General features: G+C 49.4%; 1 protein-coding gene across 10 annotated transcripts in view; it reads right to left on the bottom strand.

Annotated features, from left to right (window-relative positions):
- LOC105187725 (nephrin) overlaps positions 1–12445 on the bottom strand; it is a 294355-nt gene that overhangs the window by 148868 nt on the left and 133042 nt on the right. The gene's annotated exons all lie outside the window — the stretch shown is intronic.

Below are 12445 nucleotides of genomic sequence, written 5' to 3'. Positions count from 1 at the left end.
CTGGAAATTATTAACTAAAATTCGGATATTGCGTTTAGCGCGCCGACAATTAGCGGCAACACCGTCGATGACGCTTCGATCGTTGTTTGTATTATGAACCGCCGCCTCTTTTCGCACATTTGCGAAACGAACGGAAGTCACGTCGTCTCGTTCGTTCTCGACAGGCCGAGACGTGTTTTCTCGTCGACTGTCGGACTCTGTCGGCTCTCGTTCTCATAAGGAATTTTTCCATTATAATTATTTCCACTCGTAGAACACGTCGGTGTGAAGCTCAATCGTTTCATCTGCTAACACTCTCTCGGTGTGGGTATGGGTGCGCGTTCGTATGTGTGTGTGTGTGTGTGTGTGTGTGTATGTGTGTGTCTGTGTACAAACGAGACGTTCGGTAATTCGATGAAGACGGCAACGTTCCTCGCCAGCCGGTAGAACCGAAATGGCTCTCTCTCCGCTGGAACTTAATTTGACGCCATATATTTCACCGCGTGGTTCCTCTGAAGTTTTAACATTAAATACCTCGGTAAGTATGCCGCGAGCCGGAACTTCGGCGCACGCCCACCGGGGCTAACGTCCGATTAAAGTCAGCCGAACGATGAGATTTCTCGCTGTTTCTTTGCGTTTCTTCCCCGGAATCGCAATTTGCTCTCCTCTTCAAGGAGACGCCGAGGCCGCGGAAGGCCGTGTACACGCGACGTACTTTCTCTCTCTCTCTCTCTCTCTCTCTCTCTCTCTCTCTCTCTCTCTCTCTCTCTCTCTCTCTCTCTTTCTTCCCCCTTATCTCTCTGTCTCGTTGAGAAGAAACTACCTCTGTTATTCTCTCACCGTCGCGGACACTTGAACGCATCCGTCAGCTCGAGTGCATTCTCGACTCGGTCATCGCCACACCTTTCGCGGCAACGGAGTGACGCGTTTTCCTGTAGCTGCTCTCTTCATTTTTTGCCTTTTCTCTCTCTCTCTCTCTCTCTCTCTCTCTCTCTCTCTCTCTCTCTCTTTCCCGATCGAGCGAGAACGGACACGCGCACGGGACTCGCCGCGCGCGCCGAAATAAATCGCGAGACGCCTAAAGTACGAGCGCCAGGCTCGATAAACTCGATCATCCCAATTTCCGAGCCATTCTCCCCGATCATGAGATTACTCTCGGTCGAGCTGGGCGATCGACCAGCCGCGATTTTCGGCAGCCGGCAGCCGTGAAAAACGTCGCGCGCGTGTTACGCGCATAATCTTCGGGGCGGGCTTGCACGCGCGAGCGGCCGCCGCTCGCGCCGGCCCGACGTATCTGCCGATGACACGCCTTGTCACGGGTGCGCGTGAAATTTAATAAATTGCCGAGCGTGGAGTAGAGTACATCATCGTTTCTCCGCTGGAAAAAAGCGTTCGGGCATATTCGTCGTTCGTCCCGTCGCGTAATTCAATTCGACCGGGCGGCGGGCGGTCCGCTTTTACGGGCCAGGCTGTATCCCGAAAATTCGAAAGCCGGCGAATTTCTCGGCTTTCGTCGTCGTCGTCGTCGTCGTCGTCGTCGTCGTCGTCTTCATCATCAGCATCGTTGTTGTCGTCGAGTGAATGCGACGTCCATCTCGCGCGAAACTCGTTGGCCGCACGTGTCATAAGCGCGCCGCGCTGCTGCACGGCGATTTATTTCGCACCCCGGCTCGTCCTCGCGTCGATGAGAAGAGGATTTCTCGTCGTACGACGAGAGACGATGGCACGGCAAGCGAGTAATTAAGGGCGAGATGTACATGCGGTGCACCTAATGCTGAACAACGATCGTCGTTGCAAATTTACACAGCTTAGCAGTAGCTCCGTTCATAAGTACAGGCGGATCATTTCGAGAGGTCTCTTTAGCGAGATCTTCTCGTCCCTCCATCTCTCCCCTTCTCTGACAGTCGTCTTCCCTTCGTTATAATTTCCTGCGTGCGCGCGATTTTCCTTCGATCTCTGCGACTACGTGCCGTATGGAGTCTATTGTCGAGAGGAAAATATTCTCGTCGAAGGGAGATCAATTGCAACATAATTGTGCAGAAAGTAGGCAGACAGATCGAGAGGAACGTTTATTCAACATTCTGGAACGTCGCTTTCCAAGATGCCAAGATACGTTAAACAAGAGAAATAAAAGAGATATAGAAAGTATAACACGGAGTAAAGCGCAACGGAGGAACGATACAACGACGCGGGGTTTATTATAAGCAATAATTAGGATAACGATAATAATGATAATTAGGTGGAACATCTCCTTTCACGCCAATGGCACTTTTATTCCCTCGCGGCGAGAAGCCTCGACGCGCTCGGAACGCACATTAGAACGAATAAGGATGCGCGCTCGCGAATCCCCGAGTGCTAATCGCCTTATCCTGTTTTTCAAGCTGCCGAGACCGCACGGGCCGTGTAGCCGTTTCGAATGCGATAGTCTTGCCACGGTGCTATCGATTCTGAACTCTAATGGCATCATTGCTAATGCACCAATCAAACGGGAATCAAATTGATGTTGTTCGTACGGTCGAGCTGCAGGCTCTGCTGCCGGATTAGCATGAAACGTGGATGCTAAAGTCTTGATTATCGTCCAGCGGCGAGCGCGCGAGGACTTCACGACCTCTCTCGTTGGTGCGCGCGCGCGCGCGAGATCCATCGTTGCGAATCGGGGAAACGATTCGTTTATGGGCGCGCGGGGAGCGCGTTTCTCGCTGAAACGCGAATACATTCGTCGTTCTCCCTCTCGGCCGAGACTTTTCCCGCACTTGGATTTATTTAATGAATTTTTTTATCGCCACCGTCACGCATGACACTTGTGTTGTGATGACATTTTTACGTTGTTTGAAGCGCCGACCGCGAAATCCATTTATTTCCCATCTGCTATTTTTCACACGGGTTTACATTAACGGGTATTATTGACCAGTCGTTTCCAACATTGACCGAGCCGTAGTCGTTTCCCCAGTCACATTTTTTTCCCCCCTAAATCGCCAAAACGCGCGATAACTCGCGGATCGACGGCCGGCGGAACACGAATATATCCTCGTGATCGGCCAACAGTGTGTTAATAGGAGAATACATCGCGGCGGACATTTTCACGCGTATCTAATCCGCGTATCGCGATCGGCGAGTCCCCGCGGGGGACTTTGTTTTATTTGCATGGAAAACGCAGCGAGCACTTCCGCGGGCTATAGTAGCCTGTCTCTGATTTGAATAAACGAGCGCCACCTTCTTTATCTCTTTTTAAGACGGAGATAAAGCAGACGAAGATGACGGGGGCGGCGACGGGACGATTAATTTCCGGCGCGACAAGCCGCGAATTAGGGCGCTTAAACGGCGGCCTCTCAAATTTCGAGGGTGCGACGGAAAAGCGTTCGCCGCGACGACCAAGTCGCGTACGCGTTAACAGCACCCTCCCCCTCCACCCCCCGTCGCCGGCCCACCTGCACGAATGGTACAACACCATCACGATACCGTGTGTGTGTGTGTGTGTGTGTGTATATCGATGGATAATAAAAGACCGGATATTAGGTACGTGTTTCTTTTCGCAATGCTGGCCGACGTAGCATTAATTCGACCGCGCGAAAACGCGCGTTTCCTCCCCCCTCTCGTTCCCGCTCTTTCTCCTTCTCTCTCACTCTCGTCGATCAGTTTTAATAACGTCCGCGCGACGTGCATGGCGTACGTCTCTCGATTTCCCACCGCGGTTTTCCAAAGGCGGGTCGTAAATATTTGCGGTCAAATTGCGCGGTAATGCAACAGCTTGGTTTAGAAAATGGCCGGCCGGACCTGGCCTCGAGCGCTCCATAAATTTTGCGAGACGCCAATAGTCGAGGAGATTTCACTCGGCGTGATCGCGAGCGCGAGCGCGAGTTATAGGGACTGACCAAGCGAGGCCGGTCGGCCGGCGATCGCTGAGAGCCGTGATCGTAATTTTCACTGATTTTACGTCGTTCATTAATGAAGAGTATTCGGATCTCGCTGACGGCTGTCTCGCGACGCTCGTCAATGTTAAACGAAGTCCGCGCGCCGCGATCCGCGCCTGTCTGGATCGTTTATTCCGTCCTGACTGATCCAGACCGCGACGTCGGCGACTTTTTCGTGCTTCTTGTTTTGGATTTCACCGGCCGTCATGTGCGCAATAATATCGACGGTGACGACAACAAAAATTCCAGCTCTCGTCATGGCTCTCGTTATCAAAAATTTACACTCTCAAGCTCGCTGTTCGCAGTCAAGGTGTCCCCGCCATACTAGTGGAGATTTTTGCTTCAGTGCTTTTTTTTACTAAAGCACTAATAAGGACTCGAGTTAAAATCTCCCCTAAAAAAGATCTCATGCTCCGACTAAGAACTTTTAAGAATTTTTAATAAAAGATCTCGCAGGAAAGAGGAGGAAGAAGCACACACACACACACACACATACACAGTTCCTCCCCTCGGTGCAGAGGTAGTATTATCGCGAGTTCCAACTTCGTCAGTTCGTTGGATTCAGTCGTTGAATACGTAACTACACGCATACGTCATTTTTTCCCTTGGTCGCGCGTCACGAGATATACGACCGTTAACTCCGTTTCATCTCGTTAATCATTACCGGCGTCAATCCCCCTCTATGGAAGTCCGCGCGACTTTCCCCCATCTCGCGCTGCTCTCCTCCGAATTTCTCGAAAAGAGTTATCGCGAACTAGCGGCGTGTTCGGCGAACTGTGCGAGCTTCTACGATTACGATCCTCCTAGGCGCATTGTGAAAAAATTGCAACGGTACCGAGCACCATGGCGCAAGCGAGATAGCACTCGCTCACACGTCGTTGCACAATCGCTCACATTATTATGAATTTGAATGCATAACATATACATATACACTGCTCAAAAGAATCATGACACAGATAATTTATTGCCGAAAATTGGCCAACCTTTGACTGGCGATTACTTCGCGAAAAATTATTGTAGACTAATGGTTTTTTTTTTTTTTTCAAAACGAAGCTTGAAGTCTCTACTTTAAGAATGTGATTGTTGACTGTGGAAGTGACGAACCACGGGGTCCTTATCTCTTCTGTCACGGACACACACACACACATGCGTGCACACTTGGCCCGAAGGCCAAAAGCAACGATATTTTTGAAGGGCTGTAACTTTGCGAAAAAAAATTGTAGCGACTCCATATTTTTTTCCAAATTGAAGGGGAAGATTTGTACTTTATGACGATGCTAACGGCGTCCCTGAAAAAAAATTGTCCACGCCCGTGCATTCCGTCGAACTTTGCAATTTTCAGTATATCAAACATGCTCTCAGATGTCAGGGGTCATTCTTAAAGCAGAGACTTCAAGCTTCGTTTAGAAAGAAAAAAAAAATCATTAGTCTACAATAATTTTCGGCAATAAATTATCTATGTCATAATTCTTTTGAGCAGTGTACATACACGCATTCGATGGAATATACGATGCAGGGCGCTCTCGGCAAATATCCATAATTCGGCGAGAAGCGAATCATCCGGCGGCGCGGCGGTGCGCTGCAAGTTTATAGTCGGTATTGCGTTTCGAAATACATAACTGGTGGCGCATAACTGGTTGCCACTGGACGAACCGACTGGGATTCGGTTTGTGTCTGAATTCGTCCGGCTTGGACGTGCCACCGGTGCAGAGTGTAACGCAGAGCCGCGCACAATGTGCTGCAATTGTGCACGCGCGTCCGCGCGAGTGAACGGCGCCAGGCGAGCAGCGCAGCCGAGAACGCGCTGTACGTTGCGGAAATGTGGCGAATAATTAAGATCGTGCCCTCAAATATTTAAGATGTCCATTTGTCCATGGCGATTCATGCCGGCGCGTTTCACCGCCGGGTTATACACAGCGCGTGAAATTTCGCCGGCGTTGCCGGCCGAACAATCGCCGGCTCGTTTTCGCGAGCTTCTCGGCGGTCTACGGTGAAATACGACACGGGGTGAAATGTCTCGTGCGAATGCATACGCGATGACCGCGCTCGAGGATCTTGAGGAGATTTCGGGCCATCTTTTCGGGCTTAATTTAGAATTCAATTAAACGCGCGCGTGCGTTCGCGCGTAACGACTCGAATGAAGACGTAAGCGTCTCCGGGGAGGAAATTCCACGGGCATGAATTTGAATATGAAATTAAGATGTGCGATTACAAACGACGCAATTACGAAATAACTGAGGGGAACCGAGTCGAGGGAGTTCGACTTTACTCTCTCGCGTGACGTGGACGGGAGAAAGAATGATTGCTCGAATCGCCGCGACAATGAATAACGAAACAAGCGCGTTTTGCTCAAAGGACACACGGCGTGGATTTCTGCTTCGTGCGAATGAAATTCAGTCCCGACAACAGTCAGGAACTCCTTCCTGTTTCCTCGGAGCAAAGCGCAAAAGCTCGCCTCGTTTATCGTCGCGTGCGCTCAAGCAATCTCTCGTCCCGGCGCGTCGCGTCGCACGCGAGCGCGTTCGACTCGCGATCGTCCCTCGCCAAAGTCGCCGACGAGATCATAATGTGCGTGCGTCTCGTCGCCGGCTGATTGGACGGCATTGCCTGGCGCAATAATCGCGACGTAGCGCTTGGATTTAGATGTTAATTTCAGCGGCAGTAATAGAGAGTGGATTAATGCGACACGGCGCGGCGCGGCGCGGCGCGGCGCGGCGCGCACGTACGCGATGCTACTGCGTGCAGAGAACGGAAACGAGAGACTGCAATTAGTTCGGCGAGCTGCACTACCATCGAATTCGTCCCGTCCCGACCCTTCTCGTCCTTCCTGTCCGCCCGCCTGCGGCTGGCGACGTAATTGCAAAAGTTACGCGCGTCATAACGTAATTGATACTACCGGCCACGGTCGCACGCGAGCGCGCGGCGCTCGCCTTGATTTCGCGCGATCGCAGATTTTAAGATTTCGCCCATCGCAAATCGTCAGCTCTCCCTCCCGCCCTCTCACCCTTCTCTCTCTCCCCTCTCTCTTGCGTGACTAGCGCACCTCGGGAAATTGTCGCGCCGCGAACTTTTAATTGAACGAACAGCAACCCCGCCGAGGGACAAGGGACGATCGCTTCCCCCCTCGCCCCTCCCGCAGCGCAGGAGAGAAACGCGCGAGGCCGCGCGTGCTGAAAACAAACGCGCTCCCTCTCTCTTTTCTGTCGCGGCGATTTCTAACATTTATTTGCCCGTAAGAGAGACGGCTAATACAACGCGTGTGGATTTCCCGGTGCGGAAAGTTCTCTCTCTCTCTCTCTCTCTCTCTCTCTCTCTCTCTTCCGCGCGCCCGCGCGATTCGATTGCACACAGAAGGGAAACGAAGAAGCGGGAGAAAGCGAATGTAAGCCAACACGCTGCGGTGCATAGAAACCGCGCGACTGTAACCGAGTCTGCAAGATTACGGTTTGAGTGACACACGATGGTATTTACATCTGTGGTTGAGAATCTTGAAAAGAGGTCTCTAGACGCCGTGCATTAAACCTGTGGGAAACACTCTCGCTCGGCGTGTACAGCCGGTGGATCGAAGAAAAACGCATTGTCGCCGCCGCGAAATCCGCCGCCGTTAATGACGAAGCGTCTCCTTCTGCGCGTCACGTGGCTGATGCGTTCGCACAAAACGACTCCATTTAGCAGCGGTCGTGATTAAGCGAAGAAGTTTTTCGCCGGCGTTATGACAAAGGATTAAATGGTCGTGCGCGAGCGGGCGGGCGGGCGCGCGCGCGCGCTTTGACTTTTTAATCGCGCGCGACGCGTCGCGCCGAGACCGGAAATGCGTAGAATTAATTATTCACTTCGGTACGCGTGCGCGCGTGTACCATTCGTCGAAATTTCCAGGCGCCATTCTGAGCACCGTTTTTCACCGCCGCTTCTACCTCAAGCACGGCTTTTAAAATTTCACGTCGCTAAGAACGCGCTTATTCGCGCTGCATCATTTGTGAGAGTCGCGCGGATCGACGCGTTTTTTGCTCAAACATCCCCCCCCCTCTCCCGTATACGTCATATGAGCGCGAGGGAGTAGTGTACCTGGAGCACCGGTGAGCGAGCCCCGTTGAAATTACAAATGCGCCAGTTGGCAGATGCGCGAGATACGTGGCTTTTGGAAAAAATTTCCGCGATCGACGCACATTGCGCATAAACAGTGATAAACGATGCGCTTCGCGTCGCCAGGCAAATCACCATGTCGCTCTGTTCGAGAGAGAGAGAGAGAGAGAGAGCGAGAGAGGGGGGGGGGTTAATCGTATTCTCTATACTTTCCATCACATCCCGAGTATAAAAATTAATAGGGCTCTAGTAAGGGCCTGATTATTTTTCCCTAACATTAATTAACCTCTAGTAGAGGTAAAAAGAGACAAGGATCCTACAAGATGTACAAATGGTTTAACTGGTCCTCATAAGGCAATATTATGAGGGCTTTATAAAGAAATTTTATTGCTGGACTTTTATTGCTTGAGTAAAAATATTCGTTCTTTTCCAAGAAATTTAGACTGTAATTCCTTTATTTCTTTATAATCTTGTTAATATACAACAAAAATTTTTTATTTTTAAAATATAGCATACTTTACAATGAAATATAGCATTCTTTACATACAAAAATCCTACTAATGTTTTTATTAAAGTTTACTGCATTTCAAAACGAAAATACTAGACAAATCCTTCGAAGAGACTAACGAATATGGTAACTAATAAAACTAATAAAATTTGTTTTTAATTGCGGTATAATTAAGAAATCTTTAGAAGAATCAGATAGAGCGTACCTACTAAAACAATACTATACAATAACTATGACAATTTTATCACACGCTTCAGATTTATTAATTTTCTATAACAAAACTTAATTTTGTATATCTAAAACATCCTCTCTCTCTCTCTCTCTCTCTCTCTCTCTCTCTCTCTCTCTCTCTCTCCTCTCTCTCTCTCTCTCTCCTCTCTCTCTCTCTCTCTCTCTCTCTCTCTTAAAAGATCTCTATAAAGCCCATTTCAGTTTTCCACGTTAAAGCGTTATTTCGTAAAATTTAAGGCATTCCTAAAAAATCCTTCTAAGGCCCTTCTCAGCTTTTCCTATCAAAGTCTTATTTCGTGAAACCCAAGGTATCTCTAAAAGATCCATCTCGGGACCTGATGTGGTAATAATGAGGCATCCCTTAATAGAGCATCCCACTTATCGGGCCTTATGTTTCGTGAGAATAGCTCTAACAATTTTTTGCTCGGGATGTACCAGCCGACCCGACTCTGTGATTTTATTTTAAATTAGAACTCTTATTATTCATCTTTTACTCTCTAATATCCGTCAGTCCGTTTTATTATATATGTGTCACATTATTCATATCCGAAGGAGTTCTACTGTAGGATTAACCGGATCTATCTACCCTAGTCTATTCTAGTCGCACAAATCTGAAATCGTATTGCGATTTTTCCATATCCAGTAACGTGAAAGGGAAGAAAGGGCGCACTCGAATCGAAGACGACAAGCGGCGGATCGAACGTAAGATCTCTCGTTAAAATTCGACTCGTCGAACAACAACGCGATTCACTTCCCGTATAAACATATGTATATGTGTATATATATATATATATATATGTATATATGTATATGTACGTATGCATGTATGTATGTATGTATCATACATACGCGATGAGACGTACAGAGAGACGTAAAATTGAAAGATATAAATCAATAGGCGCTCTCGCAATATACCGTATACGCGCGGCCCCCCTCCTCGCGCGGCGGGGCCAAGGATACTTGGCATTCGTCGCGGCTGTCCGCGCGGCGCGTTAAAATCCGATTCGGCCGGCGTCCTCGCTCGCGTTCGCGCACTATCATTATATTTTCGTTTCACCTTTCAGCGCGGCTCAAATTATATTTGCCCGGCATCATAATTTATGTGCGAGGCGCAGTGGCGGGTCGCATTTTTATTACATCCGTCCGCGGTTGAAGGGATAATTCATTCGCGGGCGGAATGGAGTCCGCTCGCGGCGCGAATCTCCAAGTATCGCGAGAAACCCCGCGTTTCTCCCGCTTCTCACTCCGCTCCGCTCCGTTCCGCTTCGCGCGCGTGCCACTTCTCTCGCGGCACTGTTTCTCTACGATGCGCTTCTCGAAACGCGAGGCGAGCCCCGCAACGGCGGCGATTCTTCGTATCGAGATACGATTTTCGCGGATGATGGGTGCCCGTTACGTTTCGCGATTTACGCATCGTGAGTCGCACACACACACACACATACACACACACATACGCACACATGCGCGCACGCGCGTACGTATATTTCTGACTTATTGAAGCTGATTCGACGCGGCCGCCATTTTTCAGGCTGACACGAGCGAGCGAGCGAGCGCGCCTTTCGCCCTTGTAATTTCGATCATAAATCGAGCCGCGGCGATTTCTCGCACCGGCCACGCCCGATTTTCGCGCCGGTCCCGGCGCCGCGGAAAATCGCGCAAGTCTTGCGATTTGCCACTCACGTCATCCCGCCGCCGCGCTCTTTGTCGCCGGTGATTTATTGATCGGTCCGCCGGATCAATATTTCACGCGAACCGCCCATTCTTCACGATACCCGCGCGCGCCGCACGTACTTTACTTACATATTTAAGCGTGTACTTGACAGAAATATCATTTTCACGGCCCGCCGCCCGCCGTCAAGACGGCCGCGAGCCCGCTCCGTTCGGTGAAGACGTGAAGATTATATAGTACGGCGGCGATTAATATTTCCCGACGGCGGCGAGCAGCCGCAAAAAGGCGGCGAAAATCTCCGAAAATAGTCGCCGCGTCATCATTGCTCGCTTTTTATGCCCCCGCCGGTGAAGGACGTCTGCGCGACGTACGGCGCTCGAAGGTACGATGGATTGATTTTACACGAGACGTAAAAGTAGTTGGAACTGCGCGAAAAGCGACGAGATTAGCAGGAAAATACGTCACACACGCAGGACCACATCGAGGAGTCACGTACGAAATTTCCGTATCTGTACTTGCTTGCCGAATCTACGAGCGCGCCCAGCTCCCGACTAGAAATTTTGATCAAGTTCACCTAACCTAATTGATAAGGACCTAATAGGGTGAATGAAAGGTAATCCTAAGTAAGTCAGTCATTATAATGTCCTAACGACAAATGTAAGGAGGACCTTTGTAAGGAAGACCTTTATAAGGTTATAATGATTGGGTCCACATTAGGACCTTAATGTATGATACAATATGGTTCAGTTGATCAAGTCCTTGTCGGGATCTTGTTCATTGTATCTAATATGATTTGCATTATCAAGTTTTAACCATTTGTAATTAATTTTGTATGTATACAATATGAATATGCGTATCTCAGTGCGTGTTTATGTAGTGCGATAATTTATTGGTCGTGACGAAACATTTTACAAGTATGCTCAGGCGATCTAAAATATTATTTCATGCAAATATCTTTTTATTTGGAAATGACATGAAAGAATTTTCAGCGTGTCATTTCTTATTTCCAATTTCATCATCCAATATAGCCGTGGCGAGTAATCAGGAGCCATAATTTGAAGAAAAAAAAAAAAAAAACGTAATAAGGATTCCATAAGTTAACTCAATAAGGACCTGACTATGAACCTTACTAAGATCCTGATATCCATGCTGCGTTACATGACTTACTAGGACCCGATAGTATTACCTTATTGGGACCTGATGTGCAAATGAGATTAACTTGATCACGACCATGGGATAAATTTCTAGTCTCTTCGCGCTCTTCTCTCTCCTTCTCTCTCTTTCTCTGGCGCGCGCACGCGTGAAATTACGTGTCTATAATAAACCGCGACGGACAAACACAGCGCGGTGTAAAAACGCTTCAATTAAACGCGCAGAATTTTTCCCCGCCCTTTTTCCGCCCCCCCCTCCTCCGCCATCCCTCGTCCAACCACCGGAGAATACCGCTGCAAATCGCGCCGTCAGAGTTCCGATCCTGATGCACCCTGGTTGCGATAAAAAGCGGTGTAAAAAAAGGCAGGGGAAAGGGAAAAAGAAAAAAACACGCGGGCGCAAACCGCGTTACTAGGCCAGCAATGCCAACACGTGCGTAACACATGCGTAAAAATGTAAAAACAGGCTTTTGTAACCCAAAGCGATACGAGCCAATATGCAGGACGTTGTATATTCGACACTCGATGCGCTTAACGCATCAACCGGCGCCAAACAACGAGACGCGCAAAATATTAAACGGTTGACACGCGCGCGCGCGCGCGCGCGCGAGGCGCTGTGAAAAACGCACTAACAACGCGTAAAAATCCGGGCGTGTTGAATAACAACATGAAGGAGCGATGCGAGCTTATCGAAAAATCCGAAATCGACTTAGCGACGTGTAATATAATGACGCACAAAACCGCGCACGAACCTCCCCCGCTCGTCGTTCGATGCGCTCGGCGAGCGTGTCAAACGCACCGTCGACCTGCGTTTGTGTGAACTTGCGTGCGTGCGTGCGTGCGTGTGTGCGCGCACCGTATCGCTGTTTTATATTTCATTTACATTTGCCCGAGACGCGAGCGCGAGCGCGAG

Source organism: Harpegnathos saltator, unplaced genomic scaffold (genome assembly GCF_003227715.2).
Source record: "Harpegnathos saltator strain DR-91 unplaced genomic scaffold, Hsal_v8.6 scaffold119, whole genome shotgun sequence".
NCBI classification, from domain to species: Eukaryota; Metazoa; Arthropoda; class Insecta; order Hymenoptera; family Formicidae; genus Harpegnathos; species Harpegnathos saltator.
This window is presented reverse-complemented; position numbering and strand designations above follow the sequence as displayed.